This window comes from Arachis duranensis, chromosome 4 (assembly GCF_000817695.3).
Source record: "Arachis duranensis cultivar V14167 chromosome 4, aradu.V14167.gnm2.J7QH, whole genome shotgun sequence".
NCBI lineage: Eukaryota > Viridiplantae > Streptophyta > Magnoliopsida > Fabales > Fabaceae > Arachis > Arachis duranensis.
This window is the reverse complement of record NC_029775.3, coordinates 70276252-70290063: the sequence shown is the minus strand read 5'-3', so window position 1 is coordinate 70290063 and position 13812 is coordinate 70276252. Positions and strand designations below refer to the sequence as shown.

Here is a 13812-nt window from a genome sequence, read left to right as displayed (position 1 = left end):
ACAACAAGGATAACCCTGCAAATGGCTAACAAGTCGAGGCAAGCATATGGGCTAGTGGAGAACGTACTCATCAAGGTTGGAGAGCTATTCCTCCCGGCAGATTTTGTGATATTTGACATAGGAAAGTATACAAATGACTCCATCATCCTAGAAAGCCATTCCTAGCCACAAGAAGAGCCCTCATTAATTTTGAGAGAGGTGAATTGGTGCTGAGGTTACATAAGGATTGGATGGTTTTCAAGGTTTTCAAACCTCTACCACTCTCTGACAAAAGAGGTACCTGCATATAGAGCTTAATGATTAAGCCTTCTCACTTGGTGGAAAGCCATACAGTTTTCCCTGACATCAAACCTAAGTTTGGTGTTGGGCATTGACCACCCACCAAAGATGGAGGAGGTCCCAAGAAGAACGTACTTAAGGGCTGAAGGAACAAGAAGATTTCTACTGAGGACTTCTCACATGGCATGAAGGTGGTGTTCACTAGAAGTCTAGTCGTACCATTTACTGTGAACAAAATCCTGTCTCTAGAACATGTTGAGCTAATTCATGAGAGCACAGGAAAGAAGTTCACAATGAGGGTTGAAGATCTGAGCCCCTATGATCATCCTCCTTAGAGGAGCTGACCATCAAGCTAGTGATGGTAAATAAGCGCTTGTTGGGAAGCAACCTAACCATAAGTATCCCTTAGTTTATTTCAGCTTTATTTTAGTTTAATTTCATTTTAATTTGTATTAATTTTTAGATTTTTTCTAGGGTTTCTAATGTTTGTGATCATGTACAGCACTTAGAACAGGGATAGGAAGACTTAGACAGAAAAACAAAATGCCCTGAAGAAAACAAGCTGGGGGCACTAAATGCAAGGGAGGGTGTTTAGTGCCAGAGAGGGAGCAATGATGGGCGTTTAATGCCCATTTTGGGTGTTTTCACATGTTTTAGCCCTCCCCTTGGGGCGCTAAATGCCAGCCCTAGAGTTTAGTGCCAGGGGTGCTCATTGATGCATGAGCATCTTATACCCTCTTTCTAGTCATTTTTATATTGTTTTTTATTTCATTTTATTTATGTTTGCTTGATTTTAGTGCAAAAATCACCTTTGGATGCTACTTTGAGTTTTTTGTGTGTTTTTATGGTTTTAGGTGAAATTCGAAGCAGTTTGGAGGAGCCTGGAGCAAAAGAAGGAAATGTTGCCAGCACCCTCCTGGGCGCTGAATACCCACTCGGCATTTTACGCCAGTAGGGGAGCAAGGCAGCAATGTTACTATCCCTCTCTAGCGTCTTACATCCAAATTTTGAAGTCAAACACCAGTAGCAGACCGAATCACACTCAGTTGTGCCTCCAAGTGGGTTTAGCATTTCTTAGTTTATTTTTTATTTTCTTTTTGTAATTTTTATATACAAAATAATATCTTTTAGGTCTAGTATTTATTATTAGGTTAGTATTTAAAGGAAAAGATCACTTATGTTTAGGATCTTCTTCTGGCCACACTTTTCAGAACTCTATTTTCTCTGTCAGTTATGAGCAACTAAACCTCCTGATTAAGGTTAGGAGCTCTGTTTATTTCTATTGATTAAGATTATTATTCTTATATTTTAATATATGTTTGATTCAATTCTAAGGTGTTGTTTCGTTCTTAATCCTATAAACTAGGTAGAACATGAGTGTGACCCTTTTCTACATGAGTTCTTGTGATTCTCGAGAGAGTTATCTCGCTTGAATTACAGCTTGAAAATACTCCTTCTAGATGGCTAATCACAGAACCTGATAGGGATAAGTAACATCTATTTAGCCGGGATTGGGGTGATTAGGGTCTTTGTGGTATAAACTGGATTTCTGAACTTCACCCTCTGATCTGAGTCAAGTGACCTTGAGAGTGGCGGTTGATAAAGGTTAGGGGAGATTAAATCGCTAAGAGATTAGGGTTTAATCACTAGTGGTTTGCTGTAGAATGAATCATTCATTGTTAAAATAGTTAGTAAGAAGTTTTAATCCGTAAAAGATAAACATCTCCGATACCTTAACTATTTTCTCATACTATTTTTACACCAAACTCTTATTGCTTTCTTTATTGTCTCATTTTATGCATTTTCAGCAACAACTCTTTTTGCTGTTCGCCTGACTAAGTCCAATAAGACAACCATTGATTGCTCAGTTTGACAATCCTCGTGAGATCGACCCTCATTCATCTGAGGTATTACTTGGATGACCCGGTGCACTTGCCAGTTAAGTTGTGTGAGTTCTAATTTGGCACACCAAGTTTTTGGCGCCATTGTCGGGGATTGTTTGTGATTGACAACTATCAGTTGTCTTGTTGCTTAGATTAGGTATTTTTCTTCGTTTGTTAATCCACTTTTTCTATTAAATTTTCAATTTTTTCTTTTGTTTTTTTAAATTTTTTATTTTTATCTTATTTGTCTTTCCCTTTGATTTCGAATTTTGTTTTATTTATTTATTTTCCTTTAACATTAGATTTTACGTTTGGTGTCCCTTTAGTGTTTTTCCTTTCTTTTTAAATTTCAAAAAATTTTTAATCTTTTTCTTTTTAATTTTCGAAAACTTTTAGGTTAAATTTTGCATTCTAACTTTCAAATTCTTTTGACAATTGTTTACCATGTTTTATTTTATTTTTTTTAGCATAGGATATCTCACTGGGAGTTCTCTATACTCTGACATAGAGACTCTCACTTTTTCTTTGTTTCTTATTGTTTATTAGCAGAAACAGGGACAAAGAACCCCTTCTCGAGTTTCACTCTAAACCTAAATGAACCTTGAGGCATCGTTTGCAACAAGCTAAAGCTTACAAGGCCGGAGAGAATCTCAAGGAAACTTTTGAGAAGGAAGTTGAAGAAACCACTACGGCAGCTAATGGAGGGAATCCGAACGCTGAAGAGCAAGCAAGGAAGGTGCTTGGCTCATACAATGCACCCACACCTAACTTCTATGGGTCAGTATATCTATACCTGCCATTGGTGCCAATAATTTTGAGCTTAAGCTTCAATTGGTCTCTCTGGTACAACAGAACTATAAGTATCATGGACTCCCACAGGAGGACCCCAACAAATTCATATCTGACTTCCTGCAGATCTGTGACATTATTAAGACAAATGGAGTGAAGCCTGAGGTTTACAAGCTCATGCTCTTTCCTTTTGCTGTAAGAGACAGAGTAAAGCAGTGGCTTGATTCTCAACACAAGGAGAGCCTGGACACGTGGGACAAAGTAGTCATTGGATTTCTGACTAAGTTTTTTCCACCCCAGAAGATGAGTAAGCTTAGAGTGGATGTCCACACCTTCAGACATAAAGATGGAGAGTCCCTCTATGAGGCTTGGGAGAGATAAAAGTAGATGATCAGGAGATGCCCTCCTAACACAGTTTCAGATTGGACCAGGTTGTAGATCTTTTATGATGACCACTCTGAGATGGCTAGGATGTCATTGGATCACTCTTCAGGTGGTTCTTTACACACAAAGAAGACATCTGAAGAGGCAGATGAGCTTATTGAGATGGTTGCCAACAACTAGTACCTGTACACCTCTGAGAGAAACCTTATGAACATTGGGACTACTTGATGATAGGATTTTAAAAGAAATCGCTTCGTTGCAAATATAGTTCCAAACCAACAAATAACCTTAAATCAAAGCTTGGTTTTGTTTGTCAAGAGTGCAAACCAATAAAAATACCAGGAGTATTAGATCTCAGGTCATCTCTAAAAGGAATTGCAGTGAGGTATGCGAATTATTGGTTATGAGGTTCCAAGGGGTGGTTTGCAATAAGAAAACTATGATCTAAATGACAAGAAAATTAAAGCAGACAATAAAGTAAATCAACAACTAAAGATAACAATTACTAAAAAGTGGCTAGTCCTATTTTGTCATCTCCAACATCGAAAGAAAGTCAAATAAGTCTAGTTAATCCCAATCCATAATTAATGTTAATGGATACAAGACTAACTAATCACTCTAGATCACCAATCTAAATTGAGTATTAATGACTCAAGATTGCCCAATTTCTCTTTCCAAGCCAAGAATGCTCAAAATCTACTCTAAAGCCCAACCAAGTATTTTGTCATAAAAGAAAAGCATGGTAAATTGCAAGAAATAGTAAATTCTACAACTACCCAATACAAGAAAATAACAATGATGACTCAAGCAAGCAAGAAAAGAACATAAAACATCAAATTGCATTAAATGAAATTAAAAGTAACAAGAGTTCATAAACATAAAAGTGGCTCAAAAGAGAAATTCATAAGAGAAACTAAGAAGATTGAAGCAAATCAACAAGGAAAAATAAAGGAAAATAAATCAAAATAAGTAATTAAACCTAAATCTAAAAGAAAACTAAACTAAGAACCTTACTTTCTAGAGAAAGGAGGGAGCTTCTCTCTCTAAAACTAACCTAAGGCATGTTTGCTACACTATCTAATTGCTCCCTCCTTGTTCCTTCTTGAGTTTGGCCTCAAATACTTCAAAATTGAGTTGGATTTGGGCCTCTATCAGCTCAGAAATCGCCCCTAGCGTGTTACCTTTAATGAGGTCATGTGACGCTTGTCACGCGTACGCATGGGTCACGCGTACGCGTCACTTGGTAACTTTCCTTATCATGCGTACGCGTCGCCTTGACGAGTTTCTTCTTCATGTGTACGCGTCGCCTTGAATCTTCTATATCCTTATTTTTCATGAATTCTCCATCTTGCATGCTTTCCTCTTCACTTTCTTGATCCATTCCTTGCCCTTTTAATCCTGAAATCACTAACAAACATATCAAGGCATCAAGTGGAATCAAAAGTGAATTAAAATTGACTAATTAAAGGCCTAAAAAGCATGTTTTTAACCATTAAGCACAATTAGGAGAAATTCATGAAGCCATGCTATTTTAGTAAATAAATATGGGATAAGTTGATAAAATTCCCTAAATTCAACTCAAGATAAACCACAAAATTGGGGTTTATCAAACCTCCCCACACTTAAACTAAGCATGTCCTCATGCTAAATCAAGAAATATATAAGCATATATGTGGTCAATGTGAGTTAAATCTCCAAGAAATCGTGTATGCACGATCAAGGTTCAAAATAGTCATACCAAAACCAAATTCACAATTGAATTGAGTCATTCAAAAGAGTTCATAAACTTTCAAGATAAGCAATGATCAAAGATGGAAATATGGAATAGAGCAATTGAACCCTCACCGGATATGTATATGCACTCTAGTCGCTCAAGTGCTTAGGGTTAAGCCGCTCAAATCTCCTCTAATCATGCTTTCTAGAGTTTTTTCTTCATCTAACCAATAAACAAATATTTAGTGTACATATGCAAAAATCATAAGGGCTTTTGAAGGTTGTAATGGGTCTAAGGTGTATGGCCAAGTGAGCTATCATTTGAATCTTTGACTAACCTAAGTTCTCACCTAACACATACACACACTCTATACACTTCTAAAATCAAGCCTAGCCACCTAAGATCACTTTTACATGTATACATATACTCATGTATCAATTCTAATTTCATCACATATGCATTGATCTTCTTATTGAACTTCACATTGGGGTAATTTTGTCTCCTATTCATTATTTCTTTTTGTTTTCTTTTCTTTCTTTTTATTTTTCTCTTTTCTATCTTTTTTTCATCATTTTTTTGTTTTTTTTCAAATTAAATATATACACAAGCATCAATGCATATGGTTTCTATACTTTCACATGAGTATACACTCAAATTCTCAATATTTGTCAATAAAAACAAAACACATTCTCATCAACCAAAGTTCCCACATTTTCCTCACTTAATTAACATACACACTCACTATCTTAAGCTAACCAAAAATTTAAATAGGACAATTATTTGTTTTTCCACTAAAGGCTAGTGATATGGTAATATAAGGAACAAAAGCGAATTAAACAGGCTCAAAGTGTCAAATAAAGGCCAATAAAATGGTAGGTTATTTGGGATAAGTGAGCTATAATCAAATGATGACCTCAATCACATAATTATATGAATATACACTAAATAATGGATATATAGCATGGAATAAACCAAAGATTGCAATCATAGAGAAGAAAACACACAAGAATCAAAATCAAGGTTAAATGATGTAACCATATAATTAGGCTAAAAAACTCACAGGTTGTGTGTTCTTAGCTCAAAAACCATATTCCAAACTATATATATACATCATGCAAATTTCAAAAAGTTTTAACTCAAATCAATCTGAATCTTAATGCCCTTTTTAAGAAAAAAAAATTTCTTGAAAATTTCATCAAATTGACCAACATTTATTATATATACCCTAAATGATATGGTGTGATTGTGAAAAGTTAAAAAATCCTTAGTTTATTTGCCATTTTTAACCAAATCAACTTCTCATATGCAACGGAATAAAGTAAGCTCAATTATGCACATTTTTTCTAATCACAACTAATAAACTAAAATAACTATATATATACTATCAAACTAAAAAGTGCTGATCAAACTTAAAAATCTAAGGTATATACAAACAAAAGTGCAAAATGCGATAAACTAAAAAGTATTCAAAACAACCAATATGTACAAAAATCCAAAAGTGCAATAAAGTAAGAATGCAAGGATTGAAAATAAAACAAAATAAAAGTAGGACTGCATGGAATGGAATGGTTCACCCAATATAACTTTGCCGACGAAGGCGACCTCCCCACACTTAAATGTTAGCATCGTCCTCGTTACTCAATCAAGCCGGGTGAGAAGGATCATCGCCAACTACTCCACTGTCAGCTGCAGGTGTTTGAGTCCCCTCATGCTGGGCATCCTCTTGCTGGGCTCCTCCTCATCAGAGTGCTCTGAAGGGGTGTCATGCTCAGAGGGGATGTCGGTGCACCCAGAAGCCACAATCAGCCTCAAATGTGATGCGACGCTCTAACTGCTCATAGCGTCACTTGTTGCAACGCTCCATCTGATGAAGGTGATGCTGAGGATATGGCTGCCTCTGTGGGAGTAGTAGTGGGTGCTCTGTGGCCTAGAGGTCCAAACCGGTTGCAGTGCAGAATAACCTTCTTGCGGTCAGCAATCGATGGTCTATCATCCTGAGGCTCCCAGGTTTCCTCAGCTTGACTAGCCATCTGAGTAATCAAACATGGGAATGCCAAGGTGCCTCTGATATGTACCCTGGACATATACTTCCTAATGATTCTTGGAAGGTATAGGTCCTTTCCTTCCAAAACACACCAAATAAGAAGAACCATATCTGCTGGCACCTCTCACTCGTGAGTGCTAGGCATGACGTAGTTGCTCAGTATCTGTTGCCACAACCTAGCCTCATCATTGAGATAATCCACCTTGATGTCCCGTGGAGTCAGCTTCGAGTTTCCAATTTCCCACAGAATGTCGGGATGGACAGCTATAGTACGACGAACGGTATCCCAATCAAAGTCCATAAATCTAATAGCCTCCTCAGCCTTTTGAAAACCATCTTTATCATCTGTTTTCGGCCGAAAATGGAGGATCACTTCTATTGCTTCCTCTATGACTAGAATCTGTTTGCCCTAAAGCTGAACTGCATGAAGGGTCATCCAATAATAGTTGGAATAAAACTCTTAGACCCATGATGAGTTCACTTCTACTAGCTCTCTATCCAGAAATATCCAACCTCGCTGTTCAATTTGCCGTTCAGTGTACTTTCTCATCTCGATTGGTATTCTGAGCTTTTTCTCCATGTAGAGTTTCTAATTCTCCCGAAAGTATGGAAACTTGAGTTCACAGTAGAGGTTGGCAAATTTAACTGAGTCAAAAGCAGGCATAGTCTGATCATCATTTTCCTTCTCAGTAAATTGCTTCTCACACCAAAATTCATCCGATATTGCAACGGACGACTGTGTTCTCTTTCTTTTATTGGAGCTGGCCTTAGCCTTGCCTTTCCTTTTTCTATCATACATCCTGAAAAATATAATTCATAGGATACAGAATATCAAATGAAAGCAGAGGAACAGAGAGGCAATCAATAAATAAATAATACAAACAGAAAATAAGAAATAGAGGAGTTAACGCTAAAACATGAATTGAGTCAATAAAATTACAATTAACTTGAAATGGAATATAAGTGGAATTCAAAATCAGTCAGAATTTACATTTCAAGTATTACGTACAAAGGAATTCAACTTGCTTGTACTTTAAGAAACAACATTGCTATGCCTCAAAAGAATAATCAAAGAGTCAGTTTAAAAAAAGAAAATTAAAAAAAAGGTGAAAAAAGTTAGTTAAAAGTTAAAAAGTTAGAAAAAAGGTAGTTAAATGTTAATAGCATAGCAAATATTGTTCTCAACCAAGATAGTGTCCAAAAATTTTAAAGGACAAGCAAACTCACGTACATATAAGGCAAAGCAAGCCATTGATGATAAAATATGTAACGCAACATAAGCACAAAAGAGAAATGCAAGTCATCATTAATGTGTTTGATCACTTAAGTGCAAAAATTGGTGTGGAAGAATTAAACATATACTTATGTAACCCAAAGTGATTTGAAACTAAGAGTTTATTGAAAATGGTTACAAAAGTAAGAATGCACCAATATTACAACTTGAAAGAACCTCAATCAAAAGGGAGCAAGATTAGGCCAATTTGAAAATTTAGGAGAACAACTTCAATGGTTAAAGAAAAAGAGAGGTGAAATAGTACCATGAAGAAGAAAAGGTATTGACCTAACTTGAAAAATTAAAAACAGAAGAGGTTCAAAATCACTTGGTCAATCAAGGTTCTATTTGACACAGAAATCTGTCAAATAGTTCCTTGATGTCGCCAATGATGTAATACAACATACGGGAATCAGAAGAACGGGAATGCTAGCTGATCAAATTATGAATTGGAGTTGGTAATAACCAAATGAAACCAAGGCCAACTTCAATTCACAAAATGGAATTTAATAGCACAAAAATTTTACAACATTTGCTAGCATCCCGGCAGTAAGTTGAGCATTTCCAAAATGTAATCAACCAGCAAACTCAAATCATATGAGCATAAGATCAGTTTAAACAAGAACAAAACATTATAAGCTCATATGATTCTATCATTAACAAGCAAGGACAACACCTAATAGCATCAGACACAATATACATAATGAAACAACAATAAACAACATCAACCAAAATAACTCAGCAACATGTCAACAAAAAAAATAGAAGTATTACAAACAGCAGAATCAATCAAGCAAACCTATTTCCACTATCCAGTCAGATTTGCTAACCACCTAATAACTAAGCATGCAACACCTACTAACTAATTAACAAAAATTAAATAAAGCTAACCAATCTTAACCTAACAGAATAATAATAGAACTCAAAAAGGGAAGTAGGGGAAACATGGGAAAGGCAGAAATAGAAATAGAAGCTGGACAGGGAGATAGAAGGAGTGGAATGCAACACAAGGCCGGCCCAGAGGCGGCGTTGCCAGCGGTTGTTGAAGTAGAAACAGAACCGAAAGCTAAAACAAGGGCTCAGAAATGCCGAAACTCAGAAACAGGGAAAGGAAGTGAATGTAGAAGCAAAAAAGAAGAGGAGTGGTTGTGGTTGGAGGGTGGAGGTCACCAGCGGCAATGGGTGGCCACGGCAGTGCTTGGTGGCTTGAGAGAGGAACGGGCAGAGAGAAGAGAGAGAAAAGGAAGAAAAGATAGAAGATAAATTAGAAGACATAGGGGTGGCCGGCGGTTCGGGGTCACCGGAGCGGTGGTGTTTGGTGTCGCTAGCAGGTTTATGCGGGTAGTTATGGAGGTAGGAGCAGAATAGTGAAGACAGAGAGATGTTGGAGGGAGAAGGGGGGTTCACGCGAATGAGCTAGGGCTCCTTGCGTCAGGGGGTTATCACATTTAAACCCACACGTAGGCGTGGGAGAAGGAAAAAAGGGTATGATGCGTACGCATGATGGGAGAGAAAGGAAGATGACGCCTACGCATGGATCACGCGTACGTGTTGGGCTAAACGCATAGTTTTGGCACACTTGTCGCACAACTCTCTATTTTTAGTACTGCAGCAGCAGCACAGCGCTTGCACAGTTCTCGCGTGGGGCTTTTTGGAGGTCACGTGTATGCGTGGGTGAGGTGTACACGTGATGGGCCCTTTTTTTTTAAAATACAAAAACAGAATTTAAAAATTCTCCTTACACTATATACAACTCCAAACCAACCAAAATTTAAATCTAAAAGAAATCTTTAAGTTTTTGCAAATTTTTTCAAATACTATACTAAGCAACTCAAACAAAACTTGTAATTCAAACAAAATGTAATTCAATACCACTAACCTACAACCTAAGGTATCAATTTAATCAGAGAAACTAGCAACCAAAGCAATATATACAAGAGTGTAAAAAGAAAGAAAACTACCTAACAATGGCAACTCAATTCATTCATTGATTATATCTACAAGAGAAATGGAAAAAGTTTACCATGGTGGGGTGTCTCCCACCTAGCTCTTTTATTTATTGTCCTTAAGTTGGACCATTGATGGGGTCTTGCTATGGTGGCTTATGCTTGAATTCTTCTTTGAATCTCCACCAATACTTGCATATCCAATGTCCATCGGGATCCCAAATTAGGCGCATAAAGCCTTCAAGCAAATTTAAACAAGTGACAAAGCCCCAAAGTTGTTGATTGTTGAAGTGGATTCCGGGGTCCCAAATCTTATTTTTGCAACTGTCTTTTTGTTGACTACTGGTGCAAGAAATTGTAAATCACAATTTCTTCACAACTTCGCACAACTAACGAGCAAGTGCACTTCCAAGTAATACCTTACGTGAGTAAGGGTCGATCCCACAGAGATTGTTGGCTTGAAGCAAGCTATGGTTATCTTGTAACTCTTAGTTAGGATATCAATTATAATTATCAGTTGACTTGCAAATGAACAAGAGAGCATGAAATAAATACTTGTTATGCAGTAATGGAGAATCTGTTGGAGTTTTGGAGATGCTTTGTCTTCTGAATCTCTGCTTTCCTACTGTCATCTTCTTCATGCACGCAAGGCTCTTCCATGGCAAGCTGTATGTTGGTGGATCACCGTTGTTAATGGCTACCATCTGTCGTCTCAGTGAAAAAGGTCTATGTACATGGCTAATCATCTGTCGGTTCTCACTTGTGTTGGAATAAGATCCAATGATCCTTTTGCATCTGTCACACACCCAACACTTATGAGTTTGAAGCTCATCACAGTCATCCCTTCCCAGATCCTACTCGGAATACCACAGACAAGATTTAGACTTTCCAGATCTCAAGGATGCTACCCATGGATTCTAGCTTATACCACGAAGACTCTGGTCTCACGGATCTGAATGCTCTGTTGTCAAGAGAGGCAATCAGACTTGTGAGCCAGGAACCCAAGAGATACTTATTCAATCTAAGGTAGAACGAAAGTGGTTGTCAGGCATGCGTTCATAGGTTAAGAATGGTGATAAGTGTCACGGATCATCACATTCATCATGGTTAAGTACGAATAAATATCTTTGATAGAAACAAGCGTGTTTGAATGGAAAACAGAAGTAATTGCATTAATTCATCGAGATACAACAGAGCTCCTCACCCCCAACAATTGGGTTTAGAGACTCATGCCGTCAGAAATACAAAGTTCAGATCTAAAATGTCATGAGGTACAAAATAAATCTCTAAAAGTTGTTTAAATACTAAACTAGTAACATAGGTTTACAGAAAATGAGTAAATTGAGATAGATAGTGCAGAAATTCACTTCTGGGGCCCACTTGGTGTATGCTGGGGCTGAGCTTTGAGCTTTACAGGTGCATAGGCTGTTTCTGGAGTTAAACACCAGAATGGAACATGGAATTGGCGTCAAACGCCGGTTTACGTCGTTTATCTTCGAGCAAAGTATGGACTATTATATATTGCTGGAAAGACCTAGATGTCTACTTTCCAACGCTATTGAGAGCGCTCCAATTGGACTCCTGTAGCTCCAAAAAATCTATTTTGAGTGCAGGGAGGTCAGAATCCAACAACATCAGTAGTCCTTTTTTCAACCTGAATAAGATTTTTTCTCAGATCCTTCTATTTCAGCCAGAAAATGCCTGAAATCACAGAAAATACACAAACTCATAGTAAAGTCCAGAAATATGAATTTTGTCTAAAACTAATAAAAATATACTAAAAACTAACTAAAATATACTAAAAACTACATGAAATTATCCCAAAAAGCATATAAAATATCCGCTCATCACAACATCAAACCTAAACTGTTGCTTGTCCCTAATCGACTAGATAAATAAAATAGGATAAAAAGAAATCAAGAAGCAATAATATCTCAGAGTTTTAAGTGAAACTCATATTCTAATTAGATGAGCGGGACTAGTAGCTTTTTGCTTCCGAACAGTTTTGGCATCTCACTTTATCCTTTGAAATTCATAATGATTGGCATCCATAGGAACTCAGAATTCAGATAATGTTATTGGTTCTCCTATTTCAGTATGTTGATTCCTGAACACAGTTACTTATGAGTCTTGGTTGTGACCCTAAGCATTTTATTTTCCAGTATTACCACCAGATACATAAATGGCATAGACACATAACTGGGTGAACCTTTTCAGATTGTGACTCAGTGATGAGCGGATAATTTGTACGCTTTTTGGCATTGTTTTTAGTATGTTTTTAGTATGATCTAGTTTGTTTTTAGTATATTTTTATTAGTTTTTAGTTAAAAATCACTTTTCTGGACTTTACTATGAGTTTGTGTATTTTTCTGTGATTTCAGGTATTTTCTGGCTGAAATCGAGGGACCTAAGCAAAAATCTGATTCAGAGACTAAAAAGGACTGCAGATGCTGTTGGATTCTGACCTCCCTGCACTTGAAGTGGATTTTCTGGAGCTACAGAAGCTCAATTGGCGCGCTCTCAACGGCGTTGGAAAGTAGACATCCTGGGCTTTCCAGCATTATATGATAGTCCATACTTTGCCATAGATTTGACGGCCCAAAACGGCGTTCAAAGTCACCCTCAGAATTCCCAGCGTTAAACGCCGGAACTGGCACAAGGATGGGAGTTAAACGCCCAAACTGGCATAAAAGCTGGCGTTTAACTCCAAGAAGAGTCTCTACACGAAAAAGCTTCAATGCTCAGCCCAAGCACACACCAAGTGGGCCCGGAAGTGAATTTTTATGTCATTTATTCATCTCTGTACACCCTAGGCTACTAATTTTCATCTTGGTTCTTCTGGTTCCCTCTCTGGGGCCGAAGCCAATGATCACTTTTGTTCTTATGTATTTTCAACGGTGGTGTTTCTACACCTCATAGATTAAAGTGAGGAGCTCTACTGTTCCTCGAGTATTAATGCAAGTATTATTATTTTTCTATTCAATTCACGCCTACTTCTCCTCCAAGATATAATCTTGTACTTAATTTAGTTAAGTCAGAATGAAGGGGTGACCCGTGACAATCACCCAATCTTCGTTACTCGCTTAACCAAGATCCGCGTGCCTGACAACCACAAAGCGGTCTACATGATGTTCAACGTAGTCATTGGATGACAATTGGAGTATACTCTCTTTTGTCTCTGACCCACGGATCTGAATCACCTTTCCTGACAACAGAGCATTTGAATCTGTGATGTTAGAACCTTCTTGGTATAAGCTAGAATCAATTGGCAGCATTCTTGAGACCCAGAAAGTCTAAACCTTGTCTGTGGTATTCCGAGTAGGATCTGGATGAGATGACTGTGACGAGCTTCAAACTCATGATTTTATTTGGACGACCCAGTACACTTGCTGGTTAGTTGTGCGAAGTTGTGTTTATGCCATGGTATTGAACACCAAGTTTTTGGGTTCATCACCGGGGATTATTTGAGTTGTGAAAAGTATTGATCACAATTTCGTGCT

General features: G+C 37.5%; 1 non-coding gene across 1 annotated transcript; it reads right to left on the bottom strand.

Moving 5' to 3' along the window:
• Positions 1–3260: 3260 nt before the first annotated feature.
• On the bottom strand, positions 3261–3369 carry LOC127747395 (small nucleolar RNA R71). Its single transcript, XR_008009194.1, has one exon. It is a non-coding gene; the product is annotated as a small nucleolar RNA R71 (small nucleolar RNA).
• Between the last annotated feature and the right edge of the window lie 10443 nt (positions 3370–13812).